The sequence below is a fragment of the Lissotriton helveticus genome, chromosome 7, assembly GCF_964261635.1.
Source record: "Lissotriton helveticus chromosome 7, aLisHel1.1, whole genome shotgun sequence".
Lineage (NCBI taxonomy): Eukaryota > Metazoa > Chordata > Amphibia > Caudata > Salamandridae > Lissotriton > Lissotriton helveticus.
In genome coordinates this window covers 1,316,266,902-1,316,293,155 of record NC_136068.1, presented here as the reverse complement: position 1 = coordinate 1,316,293,155, position 26,254 = coordinate 1,316,266,902, and the positions used below count along the sequence as shown (strand labels likewise).

The following is a 26,254-nucleotide window of genomic DNA, read 5'->3' as shown; positions in this document are numbered from 1 at the left end:
CACCCACCCCCCTCCTCACCTGTCCCCTGCTGCCTGAGCAGTGGTCCGGCATGTTCAGCAGCTCTGGGGTCCACAATGGATGCGGACAGGGTCCCATCCGAGGGCACTGCCTGGGGTGAAGGAGGCCCAGAGAGGGGCGCGGTCTCCTCGGAGAGCACGGCCCCGTGCCCCAGCGATGCACCCGGTGGGGGCTGTGGGTGCAAGGGTGCCAGATCCATCCTACCCGCGGCGGCGGAGAGGGTCTCCTGGGAGCGCGGTAGCATGGCTTCGGACACCGCTCTGCTGCACAGGTGGTGGGTGACTGCGCTGTGCACCCTTCTCCCGAGCACCGGGCACCCCCCTTCTGAAGTTCTGGGCTGGCAGCAACGCCCACTTCACCTGCCTCCTCCAGATGAGCGCGGGCATTACCCAGCACAGGTGCACGCCCTACCCCCCCGTGCAGTTCCGGTCTAGACCTCCCCCTCTTTCACCTATTGGTGGCAATTCGACTTACACCAGAATAGCTTCCGATCCCCAGGAGCGGCATTTAAAAAAAAAGTTTTATTTTATTTAGTGCATGTTTATTAAGCGCGGACATCGCCCTTAGGTGTCAGATTTCATTGATTCCCTGTAACTAGAAAGACATTTGACTATGACCAATGAAGGGAGGTGAAATACTGTTATCATGTAGTGCTTGACTTGTATACTGCGAATGTTTTGTATTGTTTATTATTAAAATGCTAAATAAAGTTAAAAAGAAAAAACTACGAGCGACATTTCAACGGCTTTCAGTGACGCTTTCTCGCCAGCAAAACCAAGCCATGAAGAAGAGGGAAACATGTATAACAATCAGAAACGGCAGAAGCTCTACCAAAGCGAGCAGGAGGCGTTGGTTAATGTTCTTGTGTTTATCTGGCTGCACAGGGGTCTTGTTTCTTTTGCTTTCATCCTCCTTGGGGTGAGACTGCCTGTTTTTTTAGGTCAATTTGCCCTGTAGGTGGGGCAGGCGGTTGCAAACTCACAAAGCACCTGGGAATACGTTTCTGTATCTGGGGGGTGCTGCCCTTGGGGTAAAGGGTGGTTTCATTTTAGGGTGCCAATATTTTGCCTTCACTTTGTGCCCCCCTTGGATGTAGATCAGCCATTTTTGACTCCTGCATAATTACACTGCGCTCAACGCAACGTACACTCCAAATACCACTCAGTGACACATAATTACACGCCACATAATTACACTGACTCAATGCAACATACACTCCAAATACCATTCAGTGCCACATAAGTATATGCTTCATATTTACACTGCGCTCAACGCAACATACACTCCAAATACCACTCAGTGCCACATAATTACACACCACATAATTACACTGCAGTCAATGCAACATACACTCCAAATACCACTTAGTGCCACATAGTTACACGCCACATAATTACACTCTATCTATCGCATCACCACAGCATCACTCAGCACCACCACAGCATCGCTCAGGGGCACCACAACATCACTATGCGCTACCACAGCATCACTGAACGCCACAGCATCACTCGTCGCCACCACAACATCACTCAGCGCCACCACAGCATCAGTCAGTACAACCATTCAATAACAACTGGTTCAAATATGTTCTCTCAATGTTTCAAGCTTTATTACAAATGTCACAAAAAGATATTAATATTTCACTTCTGTTCTTGGATTTTCGTCACAATAAAATACACTGAACATAATCTTCACAAAAGTTACTTACAACAGTTTAAGCTATTGCAATTATAAATTACAATAACTTTTATTTAGGTACTAATTATTACAAAACATTAAAAGCAATTGTTATATGTAATATCAATACATCTAAGTCACGTAAATACAATACATATTGCATTACAAATGCTATTGGTGTCACATTTGCAAAAGTTAAAAGTATTGGCATTGTAAATGACAAAGCTATTAATTTCGCTATTTTCAAAACCAACACATAAATCAAAAAATTGTCATTTACAATACCAATAGCTCAAACTTTCCTAATGCGAGACCTATTACATTGCAAATGCTTGTTTCACATACTGTTGGATTTGACCAATTTGCCACGTAATCACTTGTCTGCTATATAATCTGCAGATCCAGACAAACAAAAATGTGTTTCTACCTCAAATATATCTAAAGTTGCCTGTGCAATGGAAATCCCTTGGCAGAGGTTGACGGTTACACGCCACATAATTACACTGACTCAATGCAACATACACTCCAAATACCGTTCAGTGCCACATAAGTATATGCTTCATATTTACACTGCGCTCAACGCAACATACACTCCAAATACCACTCAGTGCCACATAATTACACACCACATAATTACACTGCAGTCAATGCAACATACACTCCAAATACCACTTAGTGCCACATAGTTACACGCCACATAATTACACTCTATCTATCGCATCACCACAGCATCACTCAGCACCACCACAGCATCGCTCAGGGGCACCACAACATCACTATGCGCTACCACAGCATCACTGAACGCCACAGCATCACTCGTCGCCACCACAACATCACTCAGCGCCACCACAGCATCAGTCAGTATAACCATTCAATAACAACTGGTTCAAATATGTTCTCTCAATGTTTCAAGCTTTATTACAAATGTCACAAAAAGATATTAATATTTCACTTCTGTTCTTGGATTTTCGTCACAATAAAATACACTGAACATAATCTTCACAAAAGTTACTTACAACAGTTTAAGCTATTGCAATTATAAATTACAATAACTTTTATTTAGGTACTAATTATTACAAAACATTAAAAGCAATTGTTATATGTAATATCAATACATCTTAGTCACGTAAATACAATACATATTGCATTACAAATGCTATTGGTGTCACATTTGCAAAAGTTAAAAGTATTGGCATTGTAAATGACAAAGCTATTAATTTCGCTATTTTCAAAACCAACACATAAATCAAAAAATTGTCATTTACAATACCAATAGCTCAAACTTTCCTAATGCGAGACCTATTACATTGCAAATGCTTGTTTCACATACTGTTGGATTTGACCAATTTGCCACGTAATCACTTGTCTGCTATATAATCTGCAGATCCAGACAAACAAAAATGTGTTTCTACCTCAAATATATCTAAAGTTGCCTGTGCAATGGAAATCCCTTGGCAGAGGTTGATGGTTCATTTTTCAGTTTCCTAATGCTCTATGTAGGTGTTAAATTAATACAATAAGGAGACATATTTTCAGAGACAGTGTTACAGTGTGTAAAAATGACAAAATGATGATGAAATATTATCACAAAATGTGCCACATTACGGCACATAATTTGCCTTTTCTTGCCGCAAAATGTAGTAAATACTAGTGCATCATTTGATGTTTATCTACTGCTTAATTCCAATGGCCCTGGTTATCTGGATGCTCCGAAAACGTAGGGACACCAAAATACTGGTCATATTGCTGGCAATGGAGATCGCCGAAAATAAGTTTATATGTGTAAGCCACACCCTTAATTACACAGACCCTGTACTTTCTGAGTATATGTATATACTTACAAGCCAGTGGTCAAAGGAAACACTTGAGTTTCTAGATTTGAGCCTGAAAATAGAAAACAACAAACTGGAAAGTTCACTATTCAGGAAAACGACGGCGGGAAATAGCATTTTAAATGCTAGGAGCTGTCACCAAAATTCTCTCATAAACAGTATCCCATTGGGAGAATTACTAAGGGCAAAACGAAACTGCAGCACTGAAAGCAGCTTTAAAGTTGAGGAAGAAATAATGACAACTCGTTTCTTAGCAAGAGGGTACTCAACTAAGGTGATCAACAAAGCTAAAGCAATAGCAGCTGAAAGAACAAGGGATTCACTCTTACAAAAAGAGAAGATAAAAGATAAGGCAGAACCAGGTACAACAAGGTTCATCACCACTTACAGCAACAGAGCATACAATGTAAGAAAAAGCTTGCAGAAGTTTTGGCCCATTTTACATACAGATCCTGACCTGACAAAATGTGTGGCATTGGAACCACAAGTAACCTTCAGAAGAACTAGATCATTGAAAGACTCCCTATGCAGAGCAGTAGAACCCCCTAAAACTAAAATACAGGGAATACAGGGATTTTACACATGCAGAAACTGCAAAGCATGTAAGAACAGCAGGAACAGAAAGGAAGTTATTCTATCTGAAGGCACTGTCCCATTCAAAATTGTAGAACACACTTCGTGTAATTCAGACTTTGCAGTTTATGCCCTCTTCTGCCCCTGTAAAAAAGCTTACATCGGGAGTACTGTTAAGAAAGCAAAACTCCGAATACTCGAACATCTAAGAGCGATAAAAAATGATGACAAACAATATCCTATCGCCCGCCATTTCGAAAGTCATCATAAACAAAACACAGACTTATTAAGTTTCTGTGTTCTGGAAACAGTCAAACAAAACGAGAGAGGGGGAAACAGAACACAAAGCCTACGACGTTTAGAGTCAAGGCTCATTATACAGTACAGAACCATGACACCAAGGGGGCATAACTGCGATGAGGAACTAGAAGTGCATTTGGGGTAGGAAGAAGTCAGGATAATGAACAGTACATGATGTTGCAATGCGTTTTTCACTGTGCTTAATGAATGCAATGATTTACTTGAAATAACTGAATTAATGAATAGGGTGACAATTTCATCCAGCTCGCAGACAGAACAGCTCGCTCAATTTTAATTTTTAATTTTTCAATTTCACTGTCAGAAGAAAAGTTTACAGATTCTAATTATCAGTTGCTCCAGGAGGGGAATTAATCCGGTTCTTTTTTATTTCCCTTTTTTTGACAGGCCACGTACTAAAAATTTTAATGTGAAGATAAACAAGGAGGATGAGAATCCATGCATGAATTGGAACATAGCAATGTATATTATAGCTGTGATATGCAAAGTATATTATTTGAGTATCCCACTTGGGTAGAAAGTGATGAGTTGATCCAATAAGAAATAGAGCCCACTTGGGCAAAACAACTTTTCTGATAGTTGGAAAAATGCTCCCGGGGAGACAAAAATGTAACTCTAGGAAAAAAATGTAACTCTAGGGAAACTAATGTAACTCCAAAAAGACACTGATTATGTACAGGATCACAGTTTGCAATTGTTTTTGTGAATTGAACATGCATTGCTGACTAATTACTTTATTTTACACATTTAGTTGTAAATGCCTTCCCTGAATTACTTTACGTAGTCTGTTTTCTATGGTACCTGGAGATAGATCACATGTTCATATAAAAACTCACCTTTAACTCACTGATGGTACTCGTGATCAAGAGACAAGGTCTCGAAACGCGTCGAGTGAGTGTTGCCACTTTTTGAAAATAAAAATCACTGCTAAAAGCATTTGGAGTCTGTGGTGGTTGCTGTCCGAGAAGTGCTTGGGAGAAAATGCAACGCTGTGTGAAAATATATATAAATATTTATATATATATATATATATATATATATATATATATATATATATATATATATATATATATATATATATATATAGAGTAGGTAGTTATAGTTAGGATTGTTTTCCATAGGGAAATCGCAACATTCTATTGGGAATAACTTTGGCGCCGGTTGAGGAATCTGCCTGAAATTTTCCTCAAATTTGCCTTGCGGCTCTCCGCTCCTTCCCTGAAAGTTTTGGGGGGATTCGTCAAGCGGGGCCGAGATAAAAGGGGGGTCCCAAAACGTGTTTTCTCCATGTTAATTTCGATAGGGCGGTTGGACTCACTTTTAGCTCGAACGGCTGAATGGATTTTCACCAAACTTGGCAAAATTGTAGGGACTGGTAGCCCGATGTGCCTTTGCTATGTCTCAAGATATGTGCTCCAGTGGATTTTGAGTAATTTGGGTTAAAAAAACATATATATCTATAGCCGCGCCCCCGTGCGCGCACCGGGGAGCGCTCCGGGCGCGCACCGCGAGTAACGCGAGTTCGCGCGCGGAAAGCTGATTGGCTCTCGGGTGTCTGTAAACATTCCAAACAGTCCGGAGCGGCCGCCATCTTGTGTCTCGGTAGGATCGAGACACAAGAGGTGGCAAAAAACAAAGGGGGAAATGACCAAAAGGGGGCAGGGTAGACCCCCCCTGACCCTCTAGGTTTGATGTGGGGGCCATAAAAGGCTCCGCGGGGCAAATAATTTTTATTTATTTTTTTTCGATTTTCGCGGGGGGAGGCACCGGGGAGCGTACCCTGCAGAAAAAAGATTAACAGAGATTCTTTAAAAATATAGGTTTATTTTTATAAATTAAAGGTAGTTCTAAAAAGGACTGTTTTTTTATTCTTTTTGTTGTTTTATATTTTTTATTGTTTTTTTGAACATTTTTTACTTTTTTGGGGTTTTCTGAACAGGTTTATTTTTTTTTGTATTTTTTAAGGGGAGAAAAAAAAACAGGGAATTCTAAAGGGCTCAACAGGAGCAAAAAAAAAGGCGGAAAAAATTAATGTTTCCTTGGGCACTTGTGGTTATCCCAAGCACGGTTAATAAGTGTGATGCTTTGCTCTCCATAGCATATTGTTTGTCCACAAAAAACACAAACCATTTTAAAATTGGAAAACTTTGTTTGTATGGTGGAGCACATCTCCCTAACTTCCGGTCCTGATGGGGTGGGAACATTAGTTTGGGAGGTGCTGGCAGAAGATTGGACAGGGTTCCTGGCCAGTTCCCTGACCTCTGCCCTAGCATAGTTATTTGGATGCTTGCCTAGCATATGTCTGATCATGGTGGGGTTGCCAAAGGAGTATTTTTTGTTGGGATTCCCCCTTGACAGCTCCTGATATTATCTTATCTTATCTTATCTTATGCTGTATTTATAAAGCGCACTGACACCGGAGGTTTCCTGGCGCTGTGATTAGGATTGAGGGTGAGGGCCATAGCTTAAATGAGGTTTGAGAAGAGCCATGTTTTTAGGCTCTTTCGGAAGCTTAATAGGGTGCCAGAGGTTTTAATTTGAAGGGGGAGGGAGTTCCACAATTTGGGTGCTAGGTAGCTGAATCTGCGGCCGCCCAGTTTCTTTAGTTTAACCATCGGGGTGGTGAGAAGGTGGAGATGGGCAGAACGGAGGTTACGAGCCGGGCAGTGAGAGTTGATGAGGGATTCCAGGAAAGCCGGACCCTTGGTCTGCCGGGCCTTATATACCAGGCAGCCTATTTTAAAGGCAGCTCGTTGTTCGATGGGCAGCCAGTGCAGCTTGGCCAAGAGGGGTCTGGCGGATTGCCATTTGGGGGCTTTGCAAATAAGTCTAGCTGCCTGGTTCTGCACCAACTGAAGACGATGGAGGAGGGACTTAGGTAGCCCCCAGTAAAGAGAGTTAGAAAAGTCCAGGCGGGAGAGGACAAGAGAAATGACGATTTGCACCAGGGATTGGTAGGAGAGTAGATGGGAAATTTAACGAATTTTTCGTAACTGGAACATGCTGGCTGAGATGATGGTGCCAACATGAGTTTTAAGAGAAAGGTCGGTGTCGATGGTAACGCCCAGGCTTTTTACCGAGTTCGAGGGACTAGGGGGAGTGCCTAGCTCGTTTGGCCAAAAATGGGGGCCCCAATATGAAGGGCTTGTGCCGGGCAAGATGAGTTCCGTCTTCTCAGGGTTTAATTTAAGCTGGTTGGAGATCATCCATTGTTGGATGTGAAGCATTACTGCCTGAAAGTCGGATGCAGCGTCAGCGGAAAAGGAAAAATAATCTGCATGTCATCAGCATAGTTGAGGACAGTGCAGTTCCAGTTGCTCAGTGAATGGATCAGTGGACGAAGGATGGACGAGGATCCCTGGGGGACTCCGCAGGTAGTGGGGACCTGGGTAGCAGTGAAGGGGCCTAGGTGGACTGTTTGTGCTCTGCCCGAGAGGAAAGACTTGATCCATTCCCAGGCAGGTCCCTGGATGCCCGCCTGTCCGACACGGTGGAGAAGGATGTCATGATCCACCGTGTCGAACGCGGCCGATAGATCCAGGAGGACCAGTGCCTGTGGGGACCCTCTGTCGGCATTCTCCCGAAGGGTGTCGAAGACTTTTAAGATGACTGCTTCGGTGGAATGTGCTGGTCTGAAGCCAGCTTGGTTGGGTTCCAGGAACCCGGAGCTCTCGATGAATGCGGAGAGGCAGGTGGTCACGTAGGCCTCCAGGAGTTTAGAGGTGTAAGGCAGAAGAGAGATGGGCCTGTAGTTGGCAGGGTTGGCGGGGTCAGCTCCTGCTTTTTTCAGAAGGGGAACCAATATGGCTTCCTTGAACGCCCTGGGGACCGTGCCAGTGCTGAGGGAGGTGTTCAGAAGGGGGAGGATGCAGAAAAAGTTGCCCTGAGAACTGGGGGGGGGACAGCAGTCCCTGGGAGATCCCGATTTGACACGAGTGGTGAGCTCGGAAAGAGTGCTGAAGGTGATAGGTGGGAACTGGGTGAAAGAGCAGGGGTTGAGAGGGGGGAGTCAGAGGGGCTAACAGGAGTGGAGAGAGGGATAGCATTCTTGATATTTACAATTTTCTGAATAAAGTAGGAGTTGAGCGCATTACAGGTTTCTTGGGTGGGGGCCTGAGTTGGAAGTACTCTATGATCGGATGAGAAATCGTTCCGAATTTTAAAAATTTCTTTAGATTTATTACTGGCTGTGTCAATTATTTCCGTAATATGTGAGGGCTTTGCTTTGGTGATAGCGTTTTTATATTCATTGCGGGCCCTCACGAACTCAGTGCGGTCCTCCTTGGAGTAGCCCCGTCTCCAGTTGCGTTCTAAATGGCGTAGTTTGGATTTTTGTGCTTTAAGTTCCTCTGAGAACCAGCGATGGGAGTTGCCATGTCTAGTATGAGCAAATTTAGTGAGAGGGGCGAATCTATCGCTGGCTGATGACAGCCAGGTAGTTATCCCGTCCTGCATAGAGTCGATGTCTGATTCTGGGTGGGTAATAGGGCGGGTGTTGATCAAAAAGTCAAGGAACCCCTGGGAGTCATAGGAATTCCATTTGCGACACAATCCCCCAGGGAGGGTGGGAGCCTTGAGTTTCCCTTTAATTGAGATAGTAACCTCGATCAAGTGATGGTCTGACCAGAGGCAGGGGGAAATAATTGGACGAGACAGGACGAGATTGTGAGTCCAGATGTGGTCCAGGATATGACCCTTGATGTGGGTAGGGGAAGAAATGTGTTGGGTCAAATTGAGGTTTGTCAGAATTTCGAAGAGTTCAGTAGCATGGGGCCCGGCTTGGTCGTCATCAAACCAGTAGTTGAAGTCGCCGAATACGGCGAGTCTGGAGTGATGGGTAAGCAGGTCAGCTACCTGTTCACTCATAGACAGAGGGAACGATGACATCAGCTGGGGGGGGCGATAAAGTAGTACGATAGCGAGGGCGCCCCCTGCAGTTACCAGGCTAATGACTATATTATCTACCCCGGATAGGGTGAGCGAGGCAGAGGTGAGGAATCTAAAGTTCTTGTGTATGATGGCCGCTACTCCTCCTCCGGGGCGACTCAGTGGGCGATTGACATTAAGGATGTAATAGTCCGGAGGGAGGGCCGCCAGGATGTCCGGATGGGAGTCCGGCGTGAGCCAAGTCTCTGTTAGGAGCAAGACATCGGGGGCATATTACCAACCAATAGAGATAATTTTTGTCTCTAACTTGTTTAGAGACAAAAATTATCGCCGCAAATCGGCGATTTTTATCGCAGATAAACCTTGCTATTAGCAAGGTTTATCGCAAATGCGATAAAAAACGGCCGCAATGCATGAATATCGCTGAAAAGTCAGCGATATTCATGCATTATCGAGCAAATGCTCTTAGCCATGTTATCCACCTCCCATTGGATAACATGGCTAAGAACTGCTCCTGGGCAGGTGTTAGCTTTTGGAGATATTCGCGCTTAGCGCGAATATCTCCAAAAGTTGGTAATAGGAGATAGCGATGTTAGCGACTGTTTCCAGTCACTAACATCTTGGCACGCCCACTTTGCATGTCATTAGTGATAAATATCACTGACATGCAAAGCGGGGCCCAAGATGGTCACTATCTCCTATTAGCTGTCGCTAACTGGTGTTAGCGACAGCTTGGTAATAGGGAGATAATTTTATCTCCGCTTTCTTGGCTTTTAAAGCCAAAAAAGCGGAGATAAAGCCCTTGATAATATGCCCCCGGGTTTGTCCGTACTGAGCAGAAGAAATAGGTCGAGCTGGTGCTTCACCATGGAACGGGTATTAAGGTAAAGCACCCGAAGGTGAGTGTCATTGCTGAGTGCCTGTGGGGGGACCATAGAGCAAGAGTGGGTGATACCGTGGTCAGACTGGGCGCTTAGGCTAGGTGAGTTTCTGGCAATCTCCAGATGAACAGTGCGCTCCCGCACGCCGGGCGGTAGGGGAAAGTTGGAAGACTGCAGTTCCCTAAGTATTTTTGCTGGATACGTGATGAGAGGGCCCGGGGTCGTGGCCCCTGGGCCCAGGCGGGCGCGGACGGGCGCGGACGGGCGCGGACGGGCGAAGACGGGCTTGCCTTTGGCGGGCCTTCGGCGCACCACCGGCGCGCCCGCTGCGCCCGTCCTCTGCGCCTCCGGAATGGGGGCTCCATTTTGTAGTGGCCAAGGGCGGGAGGGTGGGAGGGGCGTAGCACTGGAATGCTGTCCCTAATCCAGCTCCTCACCTAAGATGGCAGCCCCCCGAGCAGCGGCCAATCGGCTGCAGGAGGTGAGATCGAGCGTGATCAGCAGCCAGAAGATCCCCAATGTCAGACAACAGGTCCATATTCAGGGGGCTATCTGAGCGCTAAGGTGCGGCGGAGTTCAAGGATGAATAGGGTGCAATTAACAGGTTTTTCAAAGTGCTTTTTAAAATGCGGCGAATTAAAAGGAATAGTAGTCCTAAACACACAGTGAGTCCCGGCTTCCGCCTCAGGACGTATTTACACTAGCGTTCCACACACACACACAATCATAATCATTTGCGGTGTGGTTGGCAGGGCTTTTTGTAGTGGCCGAGGACGGGATGGCGGGAGGGGCGTAGCACTGGAATGCTGTCCCTAATCCAGCTCCTCACCTAAGATGGCGGCCCCCCGAGCAGCGTCCAATCGGCTGCAGGAGGTGAGGTCGAGCACGATCAGCAGCCAGAAGATCCCCAATGTCAGACAACAGGTCCGTATTCAGGGGGCTATAAGAGCGCTAAGGTGCGGCGGAGTTCAAGGATGAATAGGGTGCAATTAACAGGTTTTTCAAAGTGCTTTTTAAAATGCGGCGAATTAAAAGGAATAGTAGTCCAAAACATACAGTGAGTCCCGGCTTCCGCCTCAGGACGTATTTACACTAGCGTTCCACACACACACACAATGATGACATATTAAGCAGGTTGCCTTAGGCGCATTTACTTTTTTCTTGTCCTTGGGGATTGAAAAAAACTGCCAGATGATGTGCTCTTTAGGTTTGTATGTAATATTGTCCTCTCGGACGAATCTCCTCTCCTCCTTCTCCTCATCTTCTTGATCTCCACCACTGTGAAGTTGTGGTGGTCCTTGTGGTGGTGGTGGTGGTGGTGGTGGTCCAGAAGCTCCAGCAGCTGCAGCAATTGTAGCCATTTTCTACTGAAATAACTGCAAGTCTACCTCTCTCAAAGCACAAAAGTAGAATGAGGAAAAAAGGTGGGGTCTTTCATCATTTAGAAAAGAAAACTGTTCTGAACCAATGAAAAGTGTTATTTTTAGGTCACATAACCTGGCCTTACATCATTAGGAAACCGAAAGTGAAATGAACCAATAAAAAGTTTTATTTTCAGGTCACATGACCCGACGCGCTTACGCTACGCGCCCCGGGGCGCGCTCCGGGGCGTGCCCGTAGTCGCACCCCGGGGCGCGCCCGGGGGCGCGTAGCGTAAGCGCGTCAGGACGTTGCGCGATCGTATGTGCTCGCGTGCTTCCGGGTGCGCTTACGCAGTGCGTCATATGACGCATCACGCGTTTACGCGAAACGTCACGATGTTGTTTTCGTTCGCGAGAATAGCGCTAACGGGACGCTCGCCGGTACGCACTCCGGGGCGCACCAAAGCACTGCGCTTACCCGTGCGTTCACCAGTACACGCCCCGGGAGCGCTCCGGGGCAAAAAAAAAAAAATATTACATAATTATACAATATAAATTTCATTATAAAATGTTTTACTTTTTATACCTATAGAGATTTGCTATTAAAAAACCTATGAAATTCACTGAAAAAACCATAGGTTTCACACCAGTTAGAGTTAGGAATTAGCATTTAAAAAACCTATGAAATTCACTGAAAAAACCATAGGTTTTACACCAGTTATAGTTAGGAATTAGCATTTAAAAAACCTATTAAATTCACTGAAAAAACCATAGGTTTCACACCAGTTATAGTTAGCTGGAAGTTTTACTCTCATAAAACCATTGAAATTCCCACGTTATAGTTAGTTGGACTCACTATAACTTGCGCGTGCAATGCACTGCTGATGACGTCACATATTACATCACTCATGACATGGTCAGTTCCAGCTAACTATAACTGGTGTGAAACCTATGGTGTTATTCAGTGAATATATATATATACACACACATATATATGTATATAGATATATACATTTATATAGACAGACACATATATATATATATGTATATAGATATATACATTTATATAGACAGACAGACAGACAGATAGATAGATATGCAGCACCTCACCGACGCCAAGCCGGACACTAATAGAAGAATACATGCAGTCGGAATTCATACCTTCTTTGTAGCACAAAGGCTGAAGTGCATTTCATCATGGTTCATTAGTGCACGACAAGCTGCTAAAGTGCAATTCATTTGGCATTATCGAAGTTCAGGCCCAGCAAATTATGGGGACAATGTGAAGCGTTGGTTGAAAGCAGCCACTGAATGCTGGTTTAATCGTGAACAGCTAAGGTAATCAAAATTACATATTTCCAGCTGAACAGTTCTGAAATACCGCAGTACCATGTACACATTCAAGGACATAGTGGCCATCAACAGGCTCAGCTTAAGCATTAAGCATTTTAACAAGTTGTACTAGTCTGTATGAGGTATGTGAGATCTATCGATTTTGGTTGTCCAGGCCTTTCGGCCCGAAAATGTTTGGCCATTCATGGGGTCAGCTTATATGCTGGTTCCATCGTGTTTCCTGAAGTTTTAAATGTGGTTTGCTTGATAAGTAACTCTGCATATAAAATAAATGTTTCAAAACAAGCCATGGTTTATGGTATCAAGCCTTTCATGAAAAACAGGATTGCTCGGCAGCAGGATCTAATGCCATTTGAACTAAAGATGTTTCGAAGATAATTTTACACCAAGGCAATAGAACTGGAAAAATGCACAGTATATCTAGAAAGTCTTCCCAAGGATATCGGAAGCACCTACACTCTTTGTTCTCCATTGGCTAGTGCCATTTTGGAAGCACGTCGATTGATGGTAGAAACCCAAATCTGGGGAGGCGCTAGGGGGCGCACGGCGACATGGCTGCCTGAGAAGCAGCTCCGCCGGGCGATCACGAACTGTGGTGATTTTCGCCGCCCCCGCCCGCGCAACCGGCCCCTCGGCAGCCGGACATGATGTGTGAACTGTTCGTGCAAAGGTCGGGATGAGAACCGGCCACCGGCAGACAACGGCAACCCGATAATTTGCGATCAAAAGTAGCGAGGAACCCGGGCGCCTGACAAGATGGCCGCCGTGTTGGGACATCCACGCAACGGGCGAACGGAGGACAGGCGCCCCACTACTGTCAAGGAGCAGGGACACATGGCGGAGGTAGGACTCTGAGGGATATCCCCCCCGCTACCCCTACATGTTGAATTGTGGCGCTGCGAAGCACCGGATAGCCATACTCCGGCGCTGGAGACATTGCCTGACAAAATGGCGGCGGCGACCCGAAAAACGCGGGTTTAATCGAATGCTCCCCGTCTCCTGTGGAAGTAGCTGGATACTGGCGGTGGCCTGCTACAACGGAGGGGAGGTCAGCTAGCAGGAGAGTCCACAGCGTTATGCACAGTGCGGACCGCTAACGAAGAGGTGGAGGTACCCGCGCTCCTCTAGGGTGGGTGGTACTGGCTGCTGGAGGTGGGCGCTGTGAGGAACGAACGGTCTGCAGTGGCCAGTGCTGCCAAGTCACCTACGGGGGCTAGCCCATGGCTGAGAGACCTGTGGCCACCGCTGCCGGACCCCATCTGCCCATGTGAACGGATCGCTGCATGCCCTGGCGCCGTGGGTGGAGCCTGCTGTAAATAGCGTATCCTCTCAGACGACCACGTGCGGGGCGGCCTCTCTAGGTGGGTCGCTCACGGACCCCGAACCTACACGCCGGCACGGGCCACACGGAGAGACAACGCCTGGCATATGTTAACCCTACGGAACTATTGCACCAACGTGAAAGGCTGCCTACTCTAACACTGAGTGGGGGGGAGAGTGTTGGCCATAGAACGACAACATACCGGCTGTGGGCCGCGGAGGGCCTGTGATATCCTCTACGAGATTGGAAAGCCTAAGTTTCACCAAGTGCAGGGGGTCTAGTAGGAGACATTCGCCCTAAGGGCGGGGTTCAACACGGCGTCAGCGACCAGACAGACGAGGGCTTCGGGGTCCACGTACAGAAAGCCAACCTCCCCATCTGCGAACATGGGCAAGCCGGACAAGCACCAACAGAAGCTGCCTTTTGAGACGAAGAAAACGCAGAAAACCACTGACGGGGTACCGGAAGAGGAGGCGGGTCAGGCGCCCAATAACAACATCGAGAAGATCCTGCTAGCGATACAGTCAAACCTGCAGGATATTAATGGCAAGTTGGATAACTTAACTTGTAGAATGGACACCATGGCAGCGCGACAGGAAAAGCATGGGGAAAGACTGGACGAGGCCGAAACTAGGATATCTGCGGTCGAAGATGAGGCGCGGGCCTCCACCTCAAAGTGCGCAGATATGGAAAGGCTACTGGAGGTTATAAAGGCGAAGGAGGAGGATTTAGAAGCGCGCTCGAGGCGTAACAACGTACGGATCACGGGCCTGCCGGAGTCCACAAACACAGGCCGCATGGAAACCTACGTGGAAACATTGTGCAGGGATCTGTTCGGAGCTGAGGCCCTGTCGCCCCTCTTTATCGTGGAACGTGCTCATAGATCGCTGGCCCCGAAGCCACCACCCGGTGCCACGCCGAGACCGATTGTTGCGCGTATCCTCAACTATCGCGACAGGGACACGATCCTTCGGCTAGCAAGAGAGAAAGGGAAGATCCAGCATCAAGGGAATTCCTTGGAATTCTATCCAGACCACACAGTTGCGGTCCAACAGGCCCGGAAAGAATTTACTACAGTGAAATCTAAATTGCGTGAGTTGAACATTGTGTACTCCATGATGTATCCAGCGCGCCTCAGAGTGGTGTGGAAGGAGAAAGCGACAATACTACCAACTCCGAAAGCGGCACAAGAATTTCTCAAAAGGGTTCAGCGGGAGATCAGAGACAATTCGCAACGTGAACAACAACAAGACTCGGACTAACAATGAAGGGTTCTTTCGTGTTATGCCACTGGTGAGTGTCCAATTCAGTTACTAAATCATGCGTTTTAGCATGGCCTTTCATTTCCACACTTGCTAACCTGCTGAGAACTTGTTTTCCGGTTCGCCCGGTGGTGGGACTGACTCAAAATATGCAAAATGCCTGAGTATAGAGACCCAGTTGGGGCTAAAAGGACTCTATTTGGAGATGCGACTCACTACTAACTTTGCACTGGGAGTACATTCCAACTCATGCACATCCCATGGGGCGGTGTGGGCATACACAATGGAGTGACGCTATCACCAGGGGGCAACTTCCCAATGCAGGCAAATACGCGACTGGCGAGAAACTGCCCCTTTGTATGGTGTACTATGCTCGATATAGTCGAACTATGGGTGGCCTCCATCGCTGATTATGGGAGAGGTCCAATGCACTTTGTGTGGTTAGCAGGGAGAATATGGAGGGAGGAATAATGTGCCTTGCTGACGAACTGTTTGTATTGCAATTGGGACACACTATGCCAGTCATGTCACTTAGCCGGTGGCTTGGTTGTTGGTTGTTCGGGGGGTGGGGGGGGGAAGGGGGCGGCGGGTATGCACCAGAACTGCGATTCATACAGCTGTTTTAGCATCGCCCACACCTGTACACCGGGTGGAGAGTTGTGCCCCTGGCGGACCTCTGCGAGGGTATTACCCAATACGAATTTGGTTCTGGCACTATGTTACTGTTTATGGGAGTTCTAAGTTGGTGCACTGGACGGGACTGGCTTCGGCAGGTTGGGGTTGCTGGAGTGGGTGGGTTCTGGGGGGGCGGGATGTGTGTTTGTACTGTTAGGCCAACAGAATATGTAATGTCTTTTTGTACTGGTTCCGAGTTGGTCCCCGTTACTACTGGATCGGTTGGAACACCTATTGGGGAACTGCTTATATTCAATCTGCAAATGCTTTGTATTGAACGCTCAGGCATTATGTCATTGAAAACTAATGGGGACTAGAGAGGTGGGCGGACGCAGTTTAAACGTACTAACCTGGAACATCAGAGGGTTCTCGCAGCCGCGTAAAATACGACAGATTTTTGCGAGCCTGACGAGGTGGAATGTTGATATAGCCTTCCTCCAGGAATCTCACCTGGCCCCACACTCACAAGCACAACTGGGGGCAAGATGGGCGGAGGAGGTTTTCAGGGCCTCGTACTCTTCATACTCTAGGGGGGTGATCATTTTGGTGAAACGAGGGGTGGGTTTTGTAAGTCACACAGTAACACAGGACCCCGAAGGCAGGTTCTTAATGGTTTCAGGGACATTGAGGGGACAGAAAGTTACATTGCTGAATGTGTACGGTCCTAACACTGATGCCCCGGATTTCTTCAGGGGGGTATGGGGACACTTGCAGGAACACAATAGCGCGCATATATTGTGTGGTGGGGATTGGAACGTAACACTCCGTGACGGTTTAGACCGTTCAGCTAATTCGGTGGAACAGCACAAGCAATCACGCACAATGGTGGGACACATGATGAAGGATCTGGATATGGAGGATCTTTGGAGATTGAGACACACTGATGCACCTGGGGCCACGCACGTTAATGCTTCCCACAATAGCTGGTCCAGGTTGGATTACTGGCTAGGCTCCTCTGATCTGGCACTATGGGTGAGACAAATACGGGTGCTTCCTCGCACGCTGTCCGATCACAATCCTGTCCTACTACAGCTAGACGTTCCACTATACACACCCCCCCCCTTCCAATGGCGCTTTAATGCGCGTGCTCTTACTGATGCCATTTATGCAGACACGCTTCAGAAGGCGATTAAAGATTACTTTGACCTTAATGCCCCATCGATTGACGATCCTGGCATCCTCTGGGAAGCTTTCAAAGCCACGATAAGAGGGGTCTGTATAAGCACCACAGTGGGGGTTCTGAAGGATATTAGAACTCAGATACGCAGATGCGAACAACAAATGAGAGACCTGGAATCCCTATATGAATCCACTCAGGACACCTCGCACTTGGCCAAGCTTCGCGAAATACACACTGAACACGAGACCTTTCTAGACTCTGAACTGAAATATTTAAACCGCACACATGTGGCTAGAGCTTTTGGGGAAGGAGGGCGGCCAGGGGCTGTACTGGCTAGGAAAATATGCACAGGTAGAGGCCAGACTACGATACTTAGGGTTAAGAGTGGTGAGGGCAACGCACAAACCCATGCTAATGACATACTGAAATGTTTTGTACATTCATTTGGATCCCTATACAAATCACAACCCACGGCTCCGGCAGAGGACACTTACACATACCTGCAAGATGTAGCGATAGGGTGGCTGTCAGATGCACACAGGGAGTACTTAGCAAGGCCTATCACGGCAGATGAGGTTAAAGAAATTATAGGCTCACTTCCGAACGGCAAGGCACCTGGCCCGGATGGGTTTACCCCGGAATTTTATAAACAATATGCGGACATGTTAGCGCCACACTTAGTAAATATGTATGGCACCGCCTTTGAGAAAGGCATACTTCCCCCCACGCTACGCGAAGCCATGATTATTGCTCTCCTGAAACCATCTAAGGATCCGGAGGAGTGTGACTCGTACCGACCGTTATCTTTAATCAACGTAGACTCGAAAATTCTGGCTAAGCTTATAGCCAAGCGGCTATCACCACTGATGACTAGTCTGGTACTACCGGATCAGTCCGGCTTTGTACCCACAAGATCGACAGCACATAACACCCGGACTCTATTTGCGTTATCGCACTATCTACAATCTTCAGTTAAAGCCGTAGCGGTCATGCTAGACGCAGCGAAGGCGTTTGACTCTATTGAATGGAGGTATATGATAACAGTCCTCAATAGAATGGGGTTCCCCAAACGCTTTGTGCAATGGGTCACCCTGCTTTACACGAAACCGAATGCTAGGGTCAGGATTAATGGGTATATTTCGGACCAATTTGCGATTGAGCGAGGGACGCGGCAAGGCTGCCCACTCTCGCCACTATTATTTGCATTAGCGCTAGAACCGTTGGCGTGCCTGATACGTCAAAACTACAGAGAATCGGCACTGAACTTCATAGCCAGGCCACTTCACATCTCCTTATATGCAGATGACATGCTGCTATATGTCCGGGACCCGGAGACTCATTTGAACGCCATACTCAGGGAATACATAAGGTTCGGGGGACATTCGGGACTAGCCATAAATTGGTCCAAATCATCTATCATACCCCTCACGGACACCACGTCTGCGTTTGCGGTGGACTTTCCGCTGGGTTGGCAACAAGATCCTATACGATACCTAGGGGTCATGTACCACAGAGATCCGGATGAGGTGCTCAGGGCAAACTACGGAGTGGTGCTGACAAAACTGGAGGAAAGTGTGCAACGATGGATACATCTGCCCCTTTCATTGGCGGACAGGATAGCGATTGTTAAAATGAACATACTGCCCAAGCTATTATACCTGTTTAACAACATACCAATCACTCCACCGCAGACTATCTTCCGACACATTAACTCCTTAGTGCGGACCCTGATATGGGCAGGTAAACAGGCACGTGTGGATCTGCGAACTCTGCAACTCCCACTTGCAAGAGGCGGTTTCGGGGTACCTGACTTTCTCCTGTATTACTTGTGCGCGCAAGCACAATATGCAGCTTATTGGTATCACGCAGTTCCTTACCTCGCCCACACCGCTATAGAGGAAAGCGACGCGCACCCTATTCCACTCACGGCAATCATCTCACACACCCGCCCCCCGCTCCACGCTAGGGATATCAACACGGTAGATGCCACGGTCAAAGCCTGGCATAAATTGGGGCAACTAGCTCACAAGACACCACTGTATGCGCCAGCCATGATGCTACACCACCACCAGGAGCTCTCGGTGACTGGGGAGAGCGTCGGAATGTCACTACTGGCCAAAGCCGGTATCGATAGGATGGGGGACGTGTTTCGAGATGGGGAGTTCGTGGGCCTAGACAACCTAGATTATGTTAATAACCAGACAACCATGTTTCGGTTCACATATTACAGACTCAATAGAGCCCTGAGGGAGCACTACCCCACGTTCCCTTCAGAACCGCAATGCCTTGCACCGCTGCAACTATTAATCACAACTAATGATTTATCACACCTGGTGTCCAGGCTGTACTCGGCCGCACAACTGGACCTGGACGGGCAAGCGTTCAAAGCGAGAGGGCGCTGGGATGCACTACTAGAAGCGCCATTATCTGATGAAGAGTGGGCTAACACATGCGCTTTGACACACATACTCACGCCGAATGGTAATCTGAGGCTGATTCACTTTAAATTCCTCCATCAAGTATATTACACACCAGAGAAATTGTTTAAATTTGGGCTGCAAGAGGAGGACAGATGTAAAAGATGCAACATGGAGGGTGCGGGCTTTGCACATTTAGCGTGGGACTGCGCAAAGGTGGCAGGGTACTGGGGGCAGGTAACTACTACTTTATCTGTCATGCTGGAGGAGGAGGTACACTGCACACCCAAGCTCTGTTTACTGGGGATAGTACCGCAGTTAAGAGCCTTGAAGAAGAAGTTCTGTGCAATAGCGCTCTTACTGGCTAAGAGACAAGTGGCACAATGCTGGCATAGTCGGAAAGTGCCGAAGTTCAAAACATGGTTGCATGACATGTCCACATGCCGTGACAAGTTACAAACTTTCGAAGAACTGCTACCAGCTAAGTCTAGACCCAAAAACATGTGGGTCTATCTAGAGGATTATCTGACGTCATTGCAGGATAATGAGGAACTTCCACACATAGACTGAATGGGTTGCATGATTGCATGAGTGCTGATGGGACAGGTGTGAGAGGGCGGTGGGGGGAGAGGGGCCCTAGGTAAATTGTAGCGACTGCTGGATAGTACATTAAGACTACATGATACGGCCGAATTGGGGTATGTTGTTCTAATGTTCTTGTTATAAAAAGTGGAAAAAAGTGAGACTCAGTTAGAATGCCAGCTATTAACCATACGTGCAACAATCTGCAATATTCTAAAACCTGTGTAACATTGGATCACAATGATGGTTAATGGAATAAACGTAGCGGGCCGGCCTCCGGGTTGTAGGCTCATGCTGTGTCAAATGCTTGATTTTCAATAAAGGTCTTGCGAAAAAAAAAAAAAAAAAAAAAAAAAAAAAAAAAAAGAAACCCAAATCTGGCTTGGCGCCCTTTTCTTTTTCTATAGTTTCCTAAAGTAGAATTTAAGTTTGCGAAATCACAGTATTGTAGGTGTTGATGGTCATCCATGCGTGATTGCACAATGGGAATTTGGCTTTGTCTTCTTTCCAGGCGAGTTGCTTGATTTGTTTGTTCAACACTAGCTTGAATGACTTGTGTGGTAAGCTGGTAGGTGGTACTTCATTTCTGTTTGGGTTCCGATATAGGGCCAGATGTATCAAGCACTTTATCGTTCGCAAACGGGCCAATTCTCAGAATCGGCCCTTTTGCGAATAGTAAAAAGCCTTTTGGGATGTATCATCTCAAAAGGCATTCGCCAAATAGGATATCGCAATTTTTGCGATTACCTATTTTGCGAATGCATTTATGGAATCACAATTTGTGATTCCTAAAATGCAATGCTGGAAGCAAAAAAATATTGTGACATGGCTTTAAGGAATCGCAAATTACCACCAACTTCAAGGTGGTGGTAATTTGCAAAGTCCTAGAGAAATGCACTTTTTTCCATTTTTCTAGGTGCCATGTGGCATACATACATGTCCTTAGGGCCTGTATGTGTGCCACATGTGCACACATGCATATTTCAGGGGTGCCTCAGGGTGTAAGTTAAGGGAAAATCCCTGGAAAAACTCTATTCAATTGTATAAGTATAAACCTTCACACTCATACACACCCAAAGGATATGGGACATACAGAGTATCGATTTCCACACTAAAATGAACGTTCACAGACTTTTTATTCTTTAAAAAATTAATACAATAAAAACACAGATTTATACACAAATCAATAAAATTTCAGAAAAGATTTCCTGAAAAGATGTCGTTACATAAAATACAATGAGAATTCAATGAAATTCAGAATATCACAATTTACAATTTCTAAAGGAAAGCAAAAATGATGCTACAATACATCAGAACCAAGTTCAATACACGAATTAAGGACTTGACAAATTACAATCATTAATTACATTGTATCTAAACAAAATAGAAAAACCCCAACTAATAGTGGCCTACACGTTATCTCGCCACTCCTTTTCAGATATCCAAAGGCCTCCTTACTTTCTTTTTCTGGGCCACGATAGTGCCTCAGGGTGTCCTTTTGCTCACTTGCACCCTTGTAATTGCATGCGCAATTTGCAAGTACCTCGCTAATTGCGCATGCAATTCCCATTCAATCCTACGGACCTCTAGGCTCATACAAATGATTGGGAAGCCATTGTCTATTGGCCACTTGCAATTTGATTGTCGCAATTAAGGAATGCGCAGGAATCGCACATTTATTTGCAAAACCTACATACATTGCATTTTGCGAGTCCGTAATAGCAAATCTGTAAAATGAGTTATTAAGGGCTCACAAAATACAATGTTGATATATCTGGCCCTTAGTTTGGAGAGGCGCTCTACCCACTGTTTTTCGGTCAATGTATTTCCAAATGCTCTTGCAGCCCCTCGCTCAAGTTGGCTGAAAGTGGCCCATGATGGCTTACAAGCCTCCATGATTCTTACCCACTCCTGCTCCATGTGGGCTTACTTGGCCTCCCTTAGGGGCATAAGTATCATCCGTTTTTTGTCACAAACGCTGCGATTCGCAAAAAAGCAGCGCTTGTGACTAAAAATTCAGAAAATGCGATGCATGATTAAAATCGCATCGCAAAATTAAGGAATCTCAAAATTTGCGATTCCTTAATTTTGCATCAGCATTTAAGGAATCACAAATTGCGATTCCTTAAATGCTATGTATGAAGCACCCAAGTTGTGCGATTTCTCATTAAGAAATCGCAAATTACCCTTGCACCCTTGAAATTATTCTCAATTTGCGATTCTCAAATTGCGAATCACAATTTGAGAATAACTTCCCATTCATTCCTATATGCCTCCTTATGGCCCATAGAAATGAATGGGAAAGTATTCCTTAATTGCGATTTTGCAATTTGCGAATCGAATTTAACGAATATTAAGAAATCGCTAAAAAATGACGATTTTTTTTACATACATCCCTTTTTGCAATTGCAATTGCAATTCTCAAATAGCGATTTCTAAAAAATCACTATTTGAGAATCGCAAATGAGGGTGTTGATACATATGGCCCTTACTGCCTTTTTGTAATCTTTTCTTATTTTGAATAGTGGTGGGTGGAATTTGCGTAATCGCGTTAGCAAATCTCCGCGAAACGGTAAAAATTGCTTGTTCGCGGTGCATATTCAGGCTTCACATTTCTAGCTACTTTGTTAATTTGCACATCTGTTGCCTGAAGGCAACGAAATACTATTTCTTTTTAAGTATCCCCTACTCGTGGATTCTCTGTTATTGTAGACCCAACTACTTGCATAATCTCCTATTTAAAGATCAAGTCTGATTCTCCTCCTTGCTCAGTTGATAGGCTTGCTTTCCAAGACGGATAACTTTTTATGGACAAATTGGTTCATCTTATTTGCTGCCAATGACTATCTGGATCTAGCTCACAAATAATTTGTATATGCTCACGGGGTGGGTTTGTTTGTAATATTTTCGTGATATGAGGATGTTGATCACTTTTGCATCTAACCTCAATATGAAAGCTCCGAGTATAATGGAATATGAAGGAAGATATGAAAGTTTAGTCCAAGGTCGACTCAGAATTCCTTGACCTGTGTGTAGCTGCCATTGGCAAGTCTTGGGGGGATTCTGCCATTGAGAGCCCTCAGCCCCATAGCCTCGATTTGATCAAATGTGTTAATGTTTGTAAATTTCTAAACCTGCACTGATATTCACGAACCTATGTCTTGGGCCCTTTCTCCAGTGCTTCTCTTGTAGTACTTTGCCCTGGGTAGATTAAAGTCTCTGGTAATAATCCATGGTATTTTCCGTGGATAGCTCGCAGTTCTATTAGTTTGTTCTCAGTGGCTATAATTAGATTTTGTTTCTTTGAAGTGTTAGGATTTATGCAAATATTGACTATTGTGAGTGAGGTTACCGATGGTCATGAGTTCCAGTTTGTAATAATTGTTGCCAGCATGAGGTTGATCTTTAGATCTTGTTGGCTTACACTAAACAATTTGCTGGTTGTTGTATAAATTGAAAGGCCACCTTTCGGGTGCCTTTTGGGCCTTTTGGACTTTACCTTCTCTGCTAGATTGAAAAATTCCACATATCCTGACAGTGGATTCTCAGCTGTGCGCCAGGTTTCTTGGAGACAGATAATGTCAAAATTGTGCAAAAACGTATCCAAGCTCAGGTTCTGAGTCAGTTCATTAGTTCCTGCTATATTCCATGAAATTCACTTAGTGGTTGAAGACATTGACACAATGTTGCTTTGTCTTAGCTGAGTTTTCTGAATTTGTCCAGCAATTGACGCTGAAGTTCTGCCCCTTTTCTTCCAACTGTGTCAGGACTGTTGGTGGTTTACTGGCCGATTCAGTTCCTCATATTGTGGATTGGGGATCCTACAATGCCGTGTACTTGGGTGGCCTGGGGCAATGGTGATGGTCAACTCACATGTGACCTGCAAAAGTCCAGAGTTGTGCTCTTGGCAAGGAGTAGCACTGAGCCCTTGTTTTCAGGGCAAATGTCTGAGGACAAGCACATTTTAACATTTTCCTTTCTCCCTAGCAGATTTAGAAATGGTATATATTTTCCAATCTCGATTATCAGCAGCTCAGTCCCCCAGTCTGTTGTGAGGAAGAATGACATAGATCCTCAAGTAAGTCATAGATGTTGTTTATTTGATCCGTGTGTCATCGAGCCGTCTGGGCAGTCAGACCGCTCTTCAACAGTCACTAGCATCCTGAGCATGGAATTCACACACGCATTCCGATTCCGTGTCCAACATGAGGTGGCATACACAGAGTACTACATGTCTTTTCCCTTTCAGAAAACAACATATACAATATCACAACAATGTTAACACATACAAAGGAGATAACTGTGCAAGATAACCAAGCATAACAAAATTGTAATTGAGAAAATAAGGCATGTAGCACTAATCAAGAAGGGTGCATAATAAACACACCTACTAAAAGCAAGGTAAGGACTGAGATAATAACATGGTCACAAATGATATTACCCAGAGTAAGACTAACAGCCCAGAAATAAAACATCAACAGAGAGCCATCATACGAAATCATGGTACTTCCTAGGAATAATAACTCTCCTTGTGCTGTTTCTCACTTTCACCTCCCTAGCAGAAACACCAGCAGTGAAAGACGCATCATCAGAACCAACATCATCCTTGCCACCCACGACAATGTCATGAAACTATTTTTTGCCTCTCTCATCCTTCTGCACATTAGTTTGGTGAGGTTCAACCCTAACCACTCTCTTACCATTCCACCATTGCCCACTCTCAACTTGCACACCATTCCCATATACCTTAATGACTCTGACTGGGGGCTAAGCGGATGTATGTCGTTACAACGCATGCTTTTTCCACGCATGCCTTTACAACGCAGGTTTTACAACGCAAGTCGTTACAACGACTTGCGTTGGGGGGTGCTGAATAGTGGAATAGTTTAATTTACTATTCCAACTCCCCGTGGATAGTAGGGAAGGTTTTGGATAGTAAATTAAACTATTCCCTATCCTACAGCGCCCTCCAGCGCAAGTCGTTGTAACGACTTGCATTGTAATACCTGCATTGTAACGGTACTGCGTGGAAAAAGTTTCGTTGTAAGGGATGTTTACCGGCTAAGCTTAGTTTTGCCCTTGTTCACATGAACAGGCTTACAAATGCGAACTAAGTCATCCACTTTTACCTCCACACCTCTGATTTTGTTTCTCACATCAAAATTCTGTTACTGTTGCTCTTGAAAAGAAGAAACTCTTTTCCTGACAACCTCATCAGGAACCAGACCCTGCTTAAGATGTAACCATTTATTCACTGAGGCAGGACAAATATATATGGCTGCTCTTCTGTCAGAGTGGTGCGATAAAACCACAGCATGCTCTTGACATCATTGGCAATTATACATTTGTTTACAATAGCCCATTGAATACATTCTCCTAATACTTTATTCATTCTCTCTGCCAATCCTTTTGTTTGTGGATGATAAAGATATTTAATGCCACTGGTCTCAAGAAATGTTCTAAACTCATCAGAGATAAACTGAGAATCGTTATCTGAAACTAACGTTGCAGAAAATCCTTCCTTGAGAAAAACTTATTTCATGAAGTCATCTACTACTTTGGAAGTTACCTCATTGATGAACTTTACTTCTAGCCACTTACTGCAATAGTCCAGCATAACAACAGCAAACCTAGATGTACTGTTTAGAGCATTAAACGGTCTGACACTGTCAATCCCTACCTTGTCCCAAAGACCTGAGGGCAATTCAATCGGACTAAGAGGACTAAGAGGAGGAGTTCTTGTCTTAATTGATTTGTCACAACTGGAGCATAGGAAACCCCACCAGAATGTTTAGACCTTTGTTTGCAACATATATTCTGCCATCAATTCTTCTACCCTTGAACTCTAGTATATCATCTATGTACCCACATAGATCAATACTACTCCTCTAGTATGTTACAGCTTTGCGTTCAGAAGGAGACAAAACTCTTTTAGGCCAAACTCTCCCAAATAATTCATGAGTTATCATTGTTATA

General features: G+C 45.4%; 1 protein-coding gene and 1 long non-coding RNA gene across 3 annotated transcripts in view; one reads left to right on the top strand and one right to left on the bottom strand.

Annotated features, from left to right (window-relative positions):
• LOC144767380 (uncharacterized) overlaps window positions 1-5,260 on the top strand; it is an 89,157-nt gene extending 83,897 nt beyond the window's left edge. Inside the window, exon 6 of the long non-coding RNA XR_013598182.1 lies at window positions 4,807-5,260. This is a non-coding gene — a long non-coding RNA (uncharacterized LOC144767380). The remainder of the gene's footprint in view (window positions 1-4,806) is intronic.
• The window catches only part of MGAT5B (alpha-1,6-mannosylglycoprotein 6-beta-N-acetylglucosaminyltransferase B), a 793,707-nt gene that overhangs the window by 596,076 nt on the left and 171,377 nt on the right, over window positions 1-26,254 (bottom strand). The gene's annotated exons all lie outside the window — the stretch shown is intronic.